The following is a 13784-nucleotide window of genomic DNA, read 5'->3' as shown; positions in this document are numbered from 1 at the left end:
CAGGAAAAAGGCCAAGGTCGCGTGTCTGTTCTTGGGGTTCGGAGGAGGGGTCAGCCCTGCTTCTTTCCACCCGTCATCGGGGGCGGGAAATGCTATTCTGGGCACGGCGCCCCTTCTGCGGGGTGGCCGCTGTCCGTACTCTCAGGCGTCCGAGGACGGACTTGCCCCTTCCCTCACGCCCACTTTGTTGTTCATTTAAATATCATTCTTGTCGTCTGGAAGTCGTGTTTGAAACGTAAGGGTCCGACAAGTAGGCCCCGTAGGAACCGTTTAGTACTGTGTTTCTCGTCCCTACCTGCACATTAGAATAACCTGGGGGAGCTTTTTAAAATAATAATATAAAAATTTTGGAAAGACATGCCTGGAACACCCCCCCCCCCCCCCCATGATTCTGACTTAATAGGTTAGAAGTGTGTGATTCTTATTTTAAATTAAGTTAGGGCTACACTTTATCACGATGTGACAGATTTGGCCGGAAAAATGAAAGAACAGTAATAGATGTTACTTCAGCAGAGTGGCTCTGCTCAAGTATATAGATCAAGCCACCCTCTCACCCATTCCCTTAACCTGCCCCAATCTCAATGGGCAAGCCCAGATCTTGAATTTAGGTCAGTTCAGACAATGCCATTCACCTTCAGTCAGCATCCAAAGCAGTGTAGGTTTATCTATAAATATTTATAGTTTAGACTATGTATAGTATACAAAGTTTACTTATGGCAAAACCTTTGCAACCATCATAGTGCCTCAAAAAAATTACAATAGTTACATGAAGTAGCTGATCACAGACCACCATAACAAATATAATACTAATGAAATATATTGCAAGAATGACTGAAATGTGACACATACAAAATGAGCAAATGCTGTTGGGAAAATGGTGCCGATAGACTTGCTTAACACCAGATTGCCATAAACCTTCAGTTTATATAAAAAAAAAATACAACAGACATATCTTGTTTTGTTGTGCTGCATTTTATTATGCTTTACAAATATTATTACATTTTGATGTTGTTTTCCCACCTGCTAACACAACATCTTTTCTGCAGCCCATGGATTGAGGAATAATTTCAAATGTCAGGTCTTATTACTTAAAAAATACATTTTGTACCCTGGCCTGATAGCTTGGCTTGTTAGAGCATTATCCCTGAAGCACACAGGTGGTCAGTTCAATCCCTGGTCAGATTGATGTTCCTGTCTCGTTCTCTTCCTTCCTCTCTCTAAAATCAATATAAAAGAAAATAAAAAATACATTTGTAAGGCAATAGCTGTATTATAGAGCAAGCAATGTTTTCAATCACACAAACAGCGTGTTTACAAAAGAAAAAGAAGTTATCCTCTAGCCCTTTATGTAACTGAGATGTCAAATTTATATATTTTAAACTTTGTATTTTGAAAATGTTCAAGCATATGGAAGCTGACACTTATATAATGAACTCCTGTGCAATCAATCTTATAATCATCAACATTTTGCCAATCTTGTTTCCTCTGTCTTTTCACTACTTTTTTCTGTGGAGTGGGAAGGGTGAGGGTGAGGAAGGAAAGGGAGTAAAAAAAAGTAAAAACGTAGAGCTATCATATCATCCTAAATTCTTCAGTTTGTATGTCTTAGAGATAAGAACTCTTTATTTTATTTCATGTTATTTTCTTTTATTTGTGTAAGTTCAATACTACTTTCACACTCAGCAAATTTAGCAATAATCCCTTACTATAAGAAGTTACTTGGCAAAAAAGTGGCAAAACTAGTATTTGAATGAAGATTCTGTCTCCAGCTTCTCCTTGATTCCTGTTTAGGCCATTTAAAACAAAGAAGAGTTGTCTCATTTTAAGGGGATATGTGCTTTAAAGTGCCTTAGAATGAATGTGGAGTAATTAGATATATTTTTAATGTGTGGACTGAGAATTTGCATATAAAAGAATAAGAGACCAATGTTGACAGTGAAGAGTTGTCTTGTAAATATACTAAAAGTTTTCCTTTATTCCTTTTTTGGACATAAACAGAAATCTGTTTGCCCATCTACTTTGATCTACTGGGTCAGTTCGAAGCTCAGGACAAAATGTGGGGCTCCCACCAACTTTGAGACTTAAACATATGGCCCTTGAAATGTCTACTCTTCCCAAGTTCCCTGGCTGGGTGTCTGTGAGCACACGATCATCAAAAGCAATCTTTATCTTGTTGAGTTACCTCTGATTTCTTGCCATGAATGTTCCTTCTCTCCTCAACCAATGGTATTATCGTACTGCTCTTTTTTAGTAGTACAATTGATTGATACATAAACCTACGGTGCCAAGCTGGCAATGCATCACTGTTGCATACTGCAACATCCCTAGTCAATCCTGGAAATACGTTGGTATATACCTAACACAAATAGTATATACCTAACACAAATAGTCAGTTGAGGGAAACTGACAGGCAAACTCTTTGCCCTAAGGATGAGACTTTTGTTTCTGAATTGGTCATTCATTCATTCCACAAGTATTTATGAAATACCTGCCTTGTGCCAGACAGTGTTGTAGGTGCTCAGAATACATAAGTGGCCTGACCTGCGATGGTTCAGTGGGTAAAAGCATCAACTTGGAACACTGAGGTCGCCGGTTCAAAACCCTGGCTTCTCTGGTCAAGGCACATATGGGAGTTGATGCTTTCTGCTCCTCCCTCCCTTCTTTCTCTCTCTGTCTCCTCTCTTTAAAATTAATAAATAAAATCTAAAAATAAATAAACAAAAAAGAATACATAAGTGAATAGGACAAAGTTAATCCTTGCCTTCCCACTGCCAACACTTAAGAAACTTCTAAATAGAGGTTCTTAACAACTCTCTGTTTGTTTGACCTGTTTTATTCACTTATTTGCTAATTCTTTCACCAACAAACATGAAGAGTGCTCACCATTGGCCAACCAGTGTGCTAGACAATAAGGTTGGGGTCACAGGCATTCCATGTTTTAACATCATTCTGGTCAAGGATGTTAAGGGTATATAGTACGACCCGCTGTGCCCTTAACAAAAAACTGGTTTCCACTTACATCTTCCCAGTTATTTTCTTGATTATCCTGTATTCTTTCTCAAGTGTCCTTCAGTCTTATACACGATACTTCTGCCCATTTGGTATTAGAAGTCAGAGCTAAGGACACAAGCCATAACTTTTGAAACACACATGGGCCAAAAAACCCCAAAGACATTGCTGGGTGGAGGGGCAAGGGACATGACACATTTAAAAAAAACAAAAACAAAAACAGAGGCAACAGGGTAGGATCTCACACTTTTTTTGGGAGGCAGGAATCACACACTTATGATGTCACTAACTGTCCCTGCCAATGGAACCAATGGAACAGGAAGGGATCGCTGTGTCAGAAGGGCCCTCCGTGTAGGAAGGCGCTATGGAAAACAGAGGGAATCAAAAGATGGAAGCTGAAACACAAAGGAACAAAAAAGAAATAAGACAAAAGGTGAGCTGGGGTCATTAATGATAGGAGAAGGGAAACACAGGCTGTGATTTAAGGGTAATGATGAGAAGGTGAGTTGAGGCTGCAGAGCATCCAAACTTTTTTATTTCTCTTGACATCGCCAAAGAATGTCCTTGGAATATGCTATGGTTTTCCCTCCTTTGTGTTAAGAGATAATCAATGAGCTCTTTCCACATGTAAAGGCTGTGCTAAATTTGATGGCAGATGAAAGAGTCTTCTCGGGACCTCTAATATAGGTGGTGGCAGACAGGTGGGAAAGCATAGTAACAATACAGGCTGTGGATGGTTGTGTGTGAGTTGTGTTTTAGACAAGATGCAAAGACCGAAAAGAGAGATCTCAGTCCTGGCTGGTGAGAGACCCAGGTCAGTCTGTGGCCTGGAGAGGATTTGGTTAGAATATGAGGAGGGGGGAGAGAGCCTGCTAGCTGAGTATTAGAAAAGACAAGAGGATTGAACTTGTCTGGGTGCCTAAGAATGAGGAGAAACCCCAAAGGAACTGGGGGAACCTAACTCATGTACTTGACCCCCCCTTTCTTCTAGTCAGCACCCTTTTGTATGACATGTGGGATAACTAGACCGTATCGTATTGTCATCATCACCTGTGCTTTCACGGGCTCTGCCCTTCTGTGGTGGGCCTTCAGCCTGTCCAACTGGGCGAAGATAGAAATCCCAAGTGACTCCCATGTCCTGTTCAGCGCCCTGTTCGCAATCTGCAGCGGCGAGGTCACATGTTGGGTATCCAAATCAAGTAAGTTCTGGCCTTAAACCAATCTGGGGTGGGGGGCGTGGAGGGTTGCTGCTCCAGCCCTGTCCCTTCCTTAAATTGTCAGCCTCTTTCTCTGGCCTGACTAGCCTGGATGAAGCAGTTATACTCTCCTCAGTAGCAGTGGCTCATTTCAGGACAAACCAGGGGGTCAGACCGCTGTAGGGTAACCAGTCCAACCAGAATCACTGTCCTAGACCTTTATGCAGCTTGTTACCCTCCAACCCAAAGCTCCCCACCAGCGGCCAGGCCACTGCATTGCTTCCTTGGTATTGTGGGGATCCAGACTCAGGGAGGAGGGGGCCCTAGAGGGAGCTGTTGGCCTTTCTCCCCCTCTCCCTCCCTAATTCAGACTACTTCATGTTTGGTCGAATTTTCATGATCAGCGCCCTTCTTCTCTCCTTCTTCCTGAGCATTATACTCCTGGCCTTCCCTCGTTCCCTTCCTGACACCTGGAAACAGTACTTTGTCTTCACGATCACCTTCTTCATCATAGGTAAGAGGTGGGAGGAAGAGGGTCCTGGGCTGGGCTGATGTTTCCTTGGGCACAGCTACTTAGAAACTGTTCAAGGATGGCTAAACTAAAAGATAACCCAATGACAATAGAAGAAAAGAAACAGAGTAGACAGAGGAGCTGAAAGGACAACCTAAGGCCTTGGGAACTTGCCCAAAGGCCTTACACTACACTAACTAGGCTGGTCTTTGCCTTTTTTCCCTGAGTGACAGGTATCTGTGTGTTCCTTGCATTACTGCTGCATTTTCTTCATGTTTTGAAAACAACTAAGATATACAAGGAAGCGAAAATCACCTTTCTCTACCCCTCTCTCATCCTTTCATTCAGCATCATGCTGTTTTTCTTATCTGGTGAGTGATCTTGGGGCTTTGTGAGTTCTTGGGGTAGGTCCTAAATCCAGAACAATTATGCCTATGGTTTCAGCTACATTCCCTGGACCACCGTTAGTTTCTGGGCATCGATTTGGTGCCATGAGGTCTCATTGCATCTGCTCCTCTCTGTGTTAGAATTCTGCCTTTCCTAGAAAAATAAAATCTATTTCTCCTGTACATTCAGTAAGAGCCATGTCTGGGAGGTGCGATTTTACAGGCTAAATTCTAGTGGGTGGGTGGGTGGGATAGAGAAATGAGGTTGAAAGAGTAATCTGCAGTTTAGGTCCCTAGATCCCACATTCATTTGTTAAACCTGTTTAAAAACTGCATTTCTTAACAAACTCTAAGTGTTGTAGTCATTTTCACTGTCAGCAACATCCATTTTTTCCCTCAGGAATTCTCTGCTTCTTCAGCTCCCATCACTGTTGGTTTCAGTGGGTCCTACAGCGGCCTATCCAGGTGAGACCCGAGCAAACATCCGAGGCCAGTGAGAGCTCAGAAACCGTCATGGAGAGTAAACTGGGTGGAGACGGCTAGCCCAACCTCAGCGATGAGAAAGCTCGTGTTAGTAGAAACATCATATCTCCATCGAGAAACCTCAGGAATCCACAGCTACACACACTCTCTTGTTTCATTGCTGTGTGACTGGAACGAGTTGGCCTGTTCCTAACCATTGTTCAGATGTGAGTGGGATTCCAGAAATTTGCGTTTTCACAAGAGAGAAGACATGGTTGGGGGGTGGAGAGCACTGAATCTGCTTTGGGTCTTGGGGACATGGAATGAAAAACTTCTCCTCACCTTGAAGGCGACCCAGGCCCACCCCACCGTCTCACTGGTTTCTTGTATCCTGGAAGTCATTTTCTAATGGTAACCAAGCTCTTTCTCCACCTATGATGCCTGAGGTTCAATATAAACTCTGCCCTCTGGTAATTTCACACGTGGAATCTCTTCACAGTCATATTATTCAGGCCTCTTTGTTGCAGGTAACAAAACCTCATCCAAACTACCTTCAACTACAAGAAAAGAGTGAACTTATTGGACAGCAGGAGTAGTCTATGGATTCAGAGGGAGGAAGTTCTGGGGAAAATCAGGCTATACAAGACACTGGGGGTAGAACTTAGAAATCTTTCCTTCACGATACTGTTTGTTTTTTTTTTTTCCTTTTACTATTTAGAGGTTAATAGAATTTCCTACTCTATAAATGCAAGCACTATCCTAAATTCCCCTGGCTCATCACTTTCAGTGAGTCATCAAAGCCTGCCCCTTCCAGCTTAGCCAGACCTCCGCTCTCCTGTCTGAACCCTCCTCACACCCCCTGGGCCGCCAGGCAATTGCTAGACTAGGGGATTCTGAGTGTAGTAGCTTCTACCACTGGGGTCTACCGCTACCACACTGCTGACCCCAACTTCTTAGAACGCAGAGCTGAGAATGTCCTACTTAAAGAAACCCATTTTGCCTTGTTCTTACCTTCAGGATAAACTCATTATCTTCATAAATAAAGTTGTTTATTTAAGTTGACACCAACCTATCTCTGAAAATGTTTTAATATTTTTATTGCAATTCGTGTCATATATGCAAAAGAGAAGTATTAAAGTGTAGGTATATGATGAGAAGGAAGGATAAAAAGGGAACTACCAGATCTAGGGAAACAATTATATTGCCAGTAAATCAGGGGCCCCCAGTGAACCCCTTTAGCCCCTCCAGCCCATTCCTGCTCCTCCGGACCCCTCCCTGCCAGTTCACACTGTTCTACCCCCCGGACAGGCTTCCCTCAAAATCGCCCAGGTACCCACACATCCTGAATCCTGGGACCCTTTATTTCCTTCTCCACAACGTCAAATTTGTCCCTTCCTCATGGTGAGGCTCAAATGTGATATCACAAGGGCTTCCCTTGATACTCCTCCCACACTAATTAATCTATGCACTTTTTTTTTCATTCTTGTTTTACTGTAGCTATGAGTTTAGATGTGTCTCTCTGACTACATGTTAGTTCCCTGAGGAACAGGGATTAAGCTTTACCTTCTAATACGTAGGGTCTTACATTTTGCTTGGTAAGTGAATATTTAGTAAATACCCTTTGAGTTGTTGAGGCAAAGCTTTAGAAGATTGGGAAAGAATTAGACATTGCTGTCAGTAATGTCCACGCTTTACTGACAGTCTAAATATCTGCCTGGATTTTGCCTACATTATGTCATTTAATCTTACAATAAACCTGCAAAGTGAGTGTTGTCTCCATTTTGTAGATAAGGTAATGGAGTGACTCAAAAGTTAAGTGATTCATCCAAATTCACATATTTAGTAGAGGGCAGAGTCACGATTTTAACCTGGGTCTCTCTAAGCATGCTCTTTCTTTCTGTATCAAGTTTATTCTATGTGATCAATGACACGGGAGTTATATGTTTTTTCGATAAATTGAGTTAGCGTAAACTGCTGCTTTCAGAGTAAAGGATCTGACTGACTCCCGCCCTGTCCTGGAGAGGGACAGGTGGCCGTTTGGGGTAGAGCTTCAGGTCTCTGCACCGGGATGCAAATGTTAGCCCCTGACTCCAGATTCAGAAACTATAGTGTCATTTTACTATGCGGTCGTAAAGATCTGCGATATATGGCATTATTAATACCCAAACTTATACAATTCTGATTTATAGGTCAGTATATAATCATGTACAACTAATATTATTTTCTGAATACAAGCACTGAATACAAACTATAAATTAAATTAGTTCTATGATGGTTAGATCTGGAAATATGGCTATGCTCCAATGTGGTTTCATGTAAGCAACAGAGTGGTCAGTTTTCAAAATTGCTTAAAATACTATTTCATTTTATTTCAAATATGGGCATGGAGTTGGGTGTAGCAGCTAACTCTGCTTGCCTGTACCCCACCACTATTCCTCCTTGCCCACAGAAAAATGATTTTGTTCACAGACACTTCTGACTTTGAAGGGGGTGGACCTCATTCTCAGCTTCAGGGGCAGAATTACAACTGATCTCATTGATCACAATGGTCCCACTCTTGGCAGAAAATCTAGCCAATAGGAAGGGAAATCTCACAACGTGAGGCGGGGCATGTAAGAGACATTGGCTTCCAGAAGAGATACAAGGAAGAAGTCTGTTTGGTTTTCTTCTGGACTTTATCTTGAGACTGTGAGAGTTTGAGGTACTGCAGGAAAACCAGCTGGAGTATGAGATCCATACATTGAGAATGACAGAATGCAAAGATTCAAAATAAAATCTGTGTCCTGATGACATCGTGAAGCCACTGAATTAACCAGACATTAGCCTCCCTACACTCTGCTCTTGTTAGGTGTGATAATGAGTCCACTTTGTTTAAGCCAGTTGCATGTAGTTGAAATTGTCATGGAGCTGTTTCTAAAATCTTCCTGTTATGCTGGAGATCTAATAAGTTGCATATCACTGTGTTCTAAATCCACCTGATCACTGGCATTATGAAAAAACTCAAAACCAACACAAACGGTTTGGTGTGCACTTGTTTCTGTGAGCCTTCTATATATGATATATATAGACATAGACTAGACATTCTCTTTACTTAGAAGACCTACTCCTCATCCCCTGGCTCCAGCCAGGTCCAGCTCTGCTGTTTGCTGTCACTGGCTGTAGACTTAATGAACACATGCCTAGCTCCAGCCCCTGAACCCAGCCACTGTGAGCCTCAGAGCTGTGTTAACAAACTAGAATAGCGCCCTGTACACAGCACTCCACCGCTTGTCCACCTAAACATGTGGGGGTAGGAGCACAGATTTGTGATCCTACCTGTCCAACTTCTTTCCTGATGCTCGCAGCCATGTTTCTCAATCAACTCTTCATTTACACATGCTGATTTTTAATGTAATTAGTGACTGTAGACACTGAGGGTGCTGCCCTTGGGGAATTTGCAATTCAGCGGGGAAGGCCGCTGAGCACACAGCTGTTTACCACACAGTGTGGGTGTCTCTGCACCCTAAAAGCACAGGAAAGATGCAAGGCAAACTAGGGAGGAACTAAGACCCCAATTAGGTTTGCAAGTGTCTCCGTTATTCCATTTGTTATGCTGGTCCCTGATCCTGGGATTCCTTCTGTTCTTGAATAGCAAAATCTTACAAGATTTCATCACTTGCTGCTTCTAGGTCCCAAACCACAAGGTCAAGGACGTGAGGCTGGCAGGATTTTGAATTAATGAGGCTTCAAAGTAGACCGAGAATCTCTCTGTTCTCTCAGCTGGGAAACTGAAGACTGCCGAATGAACATCCACCACATCCAGAAATTTAGTGGTTCAAAAATTCAAGCACCTCATAAAAGCTAAGTTACAATAGTTTAAAATGCCACAGCAAGGGCAGGGTGGGTGGTGCAATGGACAAAGCATCTGGCAATGGATCAGAAGGTTCCAGGTTCAAGTCCTGACTGGCTCAAGGTCACACTTCTGTTACTTTTTCTGGGGAGGTGGGATGGGGTGGTATTTATGTGACACACATGTATAAAAAAAATCCTTCTGGAACTCTTTTGTTTGGAGGAGGTCCTCATAAAACCTGAATTGTAACTTTTGCTTGATCGCCACACACCTGAGAAGGATCGAGGAACGGTGAGCCAGGATAGAAAAGGAAACACACGTGGACCAAGACCGTCTTCTACAGCAGCCCATTTTGCAGGAAGATGTCTCCGTTTGAGAACGCTTGCCTCTTTGATGATGATACTCTCTAATCTAGAGAACGAACAGAACCCTCAGGGGATCCTGCTGGATTTTCACCGGTGTTTCGCGGTCCCAGTCCACCGCGAGACGAACCACAGCGACGTCATGACAGATGCGGGAGGGAACCGTGGGATGGAGCGCAGAGCGCACGGGGGTCCCGGTCAGGTTTCAAGCACCACGAGCCAGGGGACGCAGCGCGTGAGCGATGAGACCTTCACACGGTGGCCGGGACGACCTGGACCTGGTGTCGATCAAGTGACACGAAGGTTTGGAGGCGCCAGAGCTTTGTCAGGGGGATTCTTCCCTCCTCCACTGTTCTCTCTCCTCCTTTCCCAGCTGGGAAGCCTCTCCTCCCGCCGTCCGTGACAGGATGCACTTGCTTAGTCCTGGCTCCGCGTTAACAATATTGACTTTCTTTGTGTCCTAAGTCCACAGACACAGTGACCGGTGCAAACACGCACGTCCGCTCATAAAAGAAACAATGGAAAGAAAGAAAGAAAAAAAGCGCACAGCACGTGGGGAATTAGCTCAAGTGGTAGAGCGCTCGCTTAGCATGCGAGAGGTAGTGGGATCGACGCCCACATTCTCCAGGTTTTACTACCCCGACCCCGGTTCCCTAGGTGACACGCTCAGATCTTCTGACCCACAGAAGAAAAGGAGAGAAAGGGGGGCGTTTTGAACGCAGCAGTGATTCGGCCACTTTTTTGGATTGTTGACCTGTGGGCGTGATCCTAAGTCCTGTATAGACAGATCTCCCATTTTATAATTCGTTTTCTGTTTCTCCAGGGGAGTTGTGATCCCACAAGGGTGAGATCTATTCAGTTGCTATTTTTCTCCGTGCAACTTGGCCTGGAATTCGACACAGTCCCGCAAAGTGCAAAATGCATAAATAACCCAGATTCAAACCTCAAGCAGGATGAACCCAAAGAAATCCACATCCAGGTGTATCACAATCAAATTGTAAACATTAAAGAAAGGGAAAAAAAAATCCTGAAAGCTGCCCGTGGAAAATGCAAGGAAAACTGCATTGGCTAAAAATGGAGTCATTTTCAAGTAGGGTCCACTGTGCTCTTTAAAAGCTGGAAACTGATAACGTAACGGTACTTGGAAAGGAATGCTTTCTATTTTACTTGTAGTGTTAACTCCTGCAGCAGGACGCCCTCTTAGCGCAGTAGGCAGCGCGTCAGTCTCATAATCTGAAGGTCCTGAGTTCGAGCCTCAGAGAGGGCACGATTCTTTTGTCACACTCCGCCCCCACATTTTCTCGCACGGGAAAAAATAACTTTTGGACTTGCTTAGACTTCCCAGAGCTTTGATTCAAATGATTGGAGAAGAAAGTCACATGACACCAGAAACCATGAGCTACACCTGTTTGGGCTCTTCTTTACCTCTCAGGGAAGAAGCAAGGAAATAGCTCTTTCAACTTCGTGTTCTGAAGGTCGCCCAACCGCACTGCACGGGTGAACCGAGTGTAAAATCATTCTTTTTTTTTTTTTTTTTAATCATCCAACAAGTATTTCTGGAGCACACACTTTATTTAAGGGATTGTTTTGGGTGTAGTGGTTATAGAGTGAATACAACGCCAAAATTCCCTCCTTCATGGAACTACATCACATTTGAAGGGAGGTGGAGAAATAGACATGCAAAGAAAACAATACATAATAAGCTAAATGAGGAGATGTCTACTGCGGGGTAATCATTAGGCAGTAAAGGCAGGGCGTGTGTGTGGCGATAGCACCGTCAGCTTCAGAGGAAGGGTCTATTTTTTAATAAACAGCTTCATGGATAGAAGAGAACAGCCAAGTTACCCCTAAACCCCTCGCCCTCAGCCCCGCCCCCTGTTGAGCTGGCGAGGAGTGACATCAGCTAGACGGCGGGAATAGGAAGACACAGATTTAACATCAACACAGGGTCCCAAACGCCTTTAAGAGAATTCCAGGAACCAGTAGGGAGGCCACAGTATCCCGAGCAAGTGCAAAATGAAGAATAGCCACGTTGAAATGGATAAGCCATTGCATTTCATCCCCTATACTAGATTTTCCTAAAAGCTGGTAGGGCACACCGAGATCAGGAGAAACGGTCCAACTCGCCACGTCTATCTTGGGAAGAAAAGAGAAGAGGAAGGTATATCCAACGTTCCGGTTTTGGTGGTGGCGGTTTGAGGGAAGGCTGCTCAAGGACCTGGTTGGTCTCACCTGACTAGCAGCACTGACAGAGAGCCTTCCTACTCTGGACACCTGGGGACCACTGAGAATAAAAGGGCTGGCTGCACCCCTGAACCTGCAGCCACAGAGAATAACACCAGAGGGGGCAAGAGATTATGAGTTTGGGAAAAAGAACCAGACAGCCTCTCTGGGAAGTTATTGCAATACATGCACAAACTAGGAGATGCCCGTCTAAGAGGTCTTCAGAACCTCCATCCAGGCTGACTGGTGAAGGTCAAAATCAGTCTGTAAGTCTGTAAAGATGGGAAGAAGTGGGGGTTTGTTTTTTCAAATGACCAAATTTCCGCAAAATATAACAGGGCATATGAAGAAACAGGGAAATCTGATCTAATAAAAGAAAAAAAAAATCTCCAGAAACCAACTATAAAGAAAGAGATCTATTAATTAACTGACAAACTGTTCAGAATAATCATCTTAAAGAAGCTTAAGGAGCTCTAAGAGAACACAGACAACTAAATGAGACAGGAAAAGGATACATGAACAAAATGAGATCAATGAAGAGAAGCTTTCTATACACAAGGGGTGAGCAAAAAGTAAGTTTACAGTTTTTCATGTGGAAAAACACATGCAGGTGATGATTATTATGATAGCTTCATTAACCCAGAAGACTCCGCATGGTGCAGTAGACCTACCTTTGCCTCCCCTGCATATAGTACCAAACAGAATAACTGAATTGAAAAACAATTCACTAGAAAGATTCAACATTGGGCTTGATCCGGCTTCTGAGACATCTGCAACAGACTACAGTAGGCATTAGAGGAGTCCCAGAAAAAGGAAAGGAAAGGAAGAGAAAGGGGCAGAGAGCTTATTTTTATAAAACCTGGTTAAAAATGTACCAAAACTGAGGAGGAAAATGGATTTCAACTAGAACAAACAAACCTGACCTACATCAAGACACATTATAATTAAATTGTCAAAAGTCAAAGATAAGAGAGAACCTTGAATGCCAACAAAAGAAAAGTGACTCATTATGCATCAAGGCAAGTCTCATAAGATTATCAAAGCAGAAACATTACAAGCCAGAGAGAGTGAGATGATACATTCAAAGTGCTGAAAGAAAAAGCCTCCCTACTAAGAATATTCTATCTGGCAAAACTGTTCTTCACAAACGAAGGAGAAATAAAGACCATTTCAGATTAAAAAAATAAAAAGAAGAAGCCAACAGAGATCATTACACAGCCTTACAAAAAATGTTAAAGCGATTTCTTCAACGTGAATTAAAAGGATGCTAGGCAGCAATACAACAGCATAAATATAAAGCAAAATATTTCACAAAGGCAAAAATATAAAACTTGCTGATAAAAATGAATATGTAGACAAATACAGAATGCTGTAAGGTTGTAATGAGTGTGTGGAAATCACTTTTAACTCTGAAATTTAAAAGATAAAAGCATAACAACTGTAAAACTATGTTGATACAAAATATTAAGGAACATCTTTTACTGCTCAAGTAACACCAACATGGGCCCGCTCTCATGCCCTATGATGGACATTCCACGCACCTCTTCACCCATCAGTCAACTAACTGAGCCATCAAACTTTGGAATGGCTGACTCAGACAACTGCCTACAATCAATCTTCACAAACCAAGGCTCCTATCCTAGTTGGGCCCAGCTTCTGGCTGGCTATGGCAGACCCAGGATTTCGACCTACCCCAGCACCAAGCCAGCCTGAGGACCCAGCCTCAAGGTCAGTTCCCACAAACCCAGGCTCTTTTTCTGTGCTCCGTTACCATATGTAATGTCTACCTCTATTACACCACTTCTG

At 43.2% G+C, this 13784-nt stretch overlaps 1 non-coding gene across 1 annotated transcript; it reads left to right on the top strand.

Annotated features, from left to right (window-relative positions):
• The first annotated feature begins 10949 nt into the window (after positions 1 to 10949).
• TRNAM-CAU (transfer RNA methionine (anticodon CAU)) lies at positions 10950 to 11022 on the top strand. Its single transcript has one exon. It is a non-coding gene; the product is annotated as a tRNA-Met (tRNA).
• The last annotated feature ends 2762 nt before the right edge of the window (positions 11023 to 13784 follow it).

Source organism: Saccopteryx leptura, chromosome 11 (genome assembly GCF_036850995.1).
Source record: "Saccopteryx leptura isolate mSacLep1 chromosome 11, mSacLep1_pri_phased_curated, whole genome shotgun sequence".
Classification (NCBI taxonomy): Eukaryota; Metazoa; Chordata; class Mammalia; order Chiroptera; family Emballonuridae; genus Saccopteryx; species Saccopteryx leptura.
The sequence above is the reverse complement of the archived record's forward strand: the minus strand, read 5'-3'. Positions and strand labels throughout refer to the sequence as shown.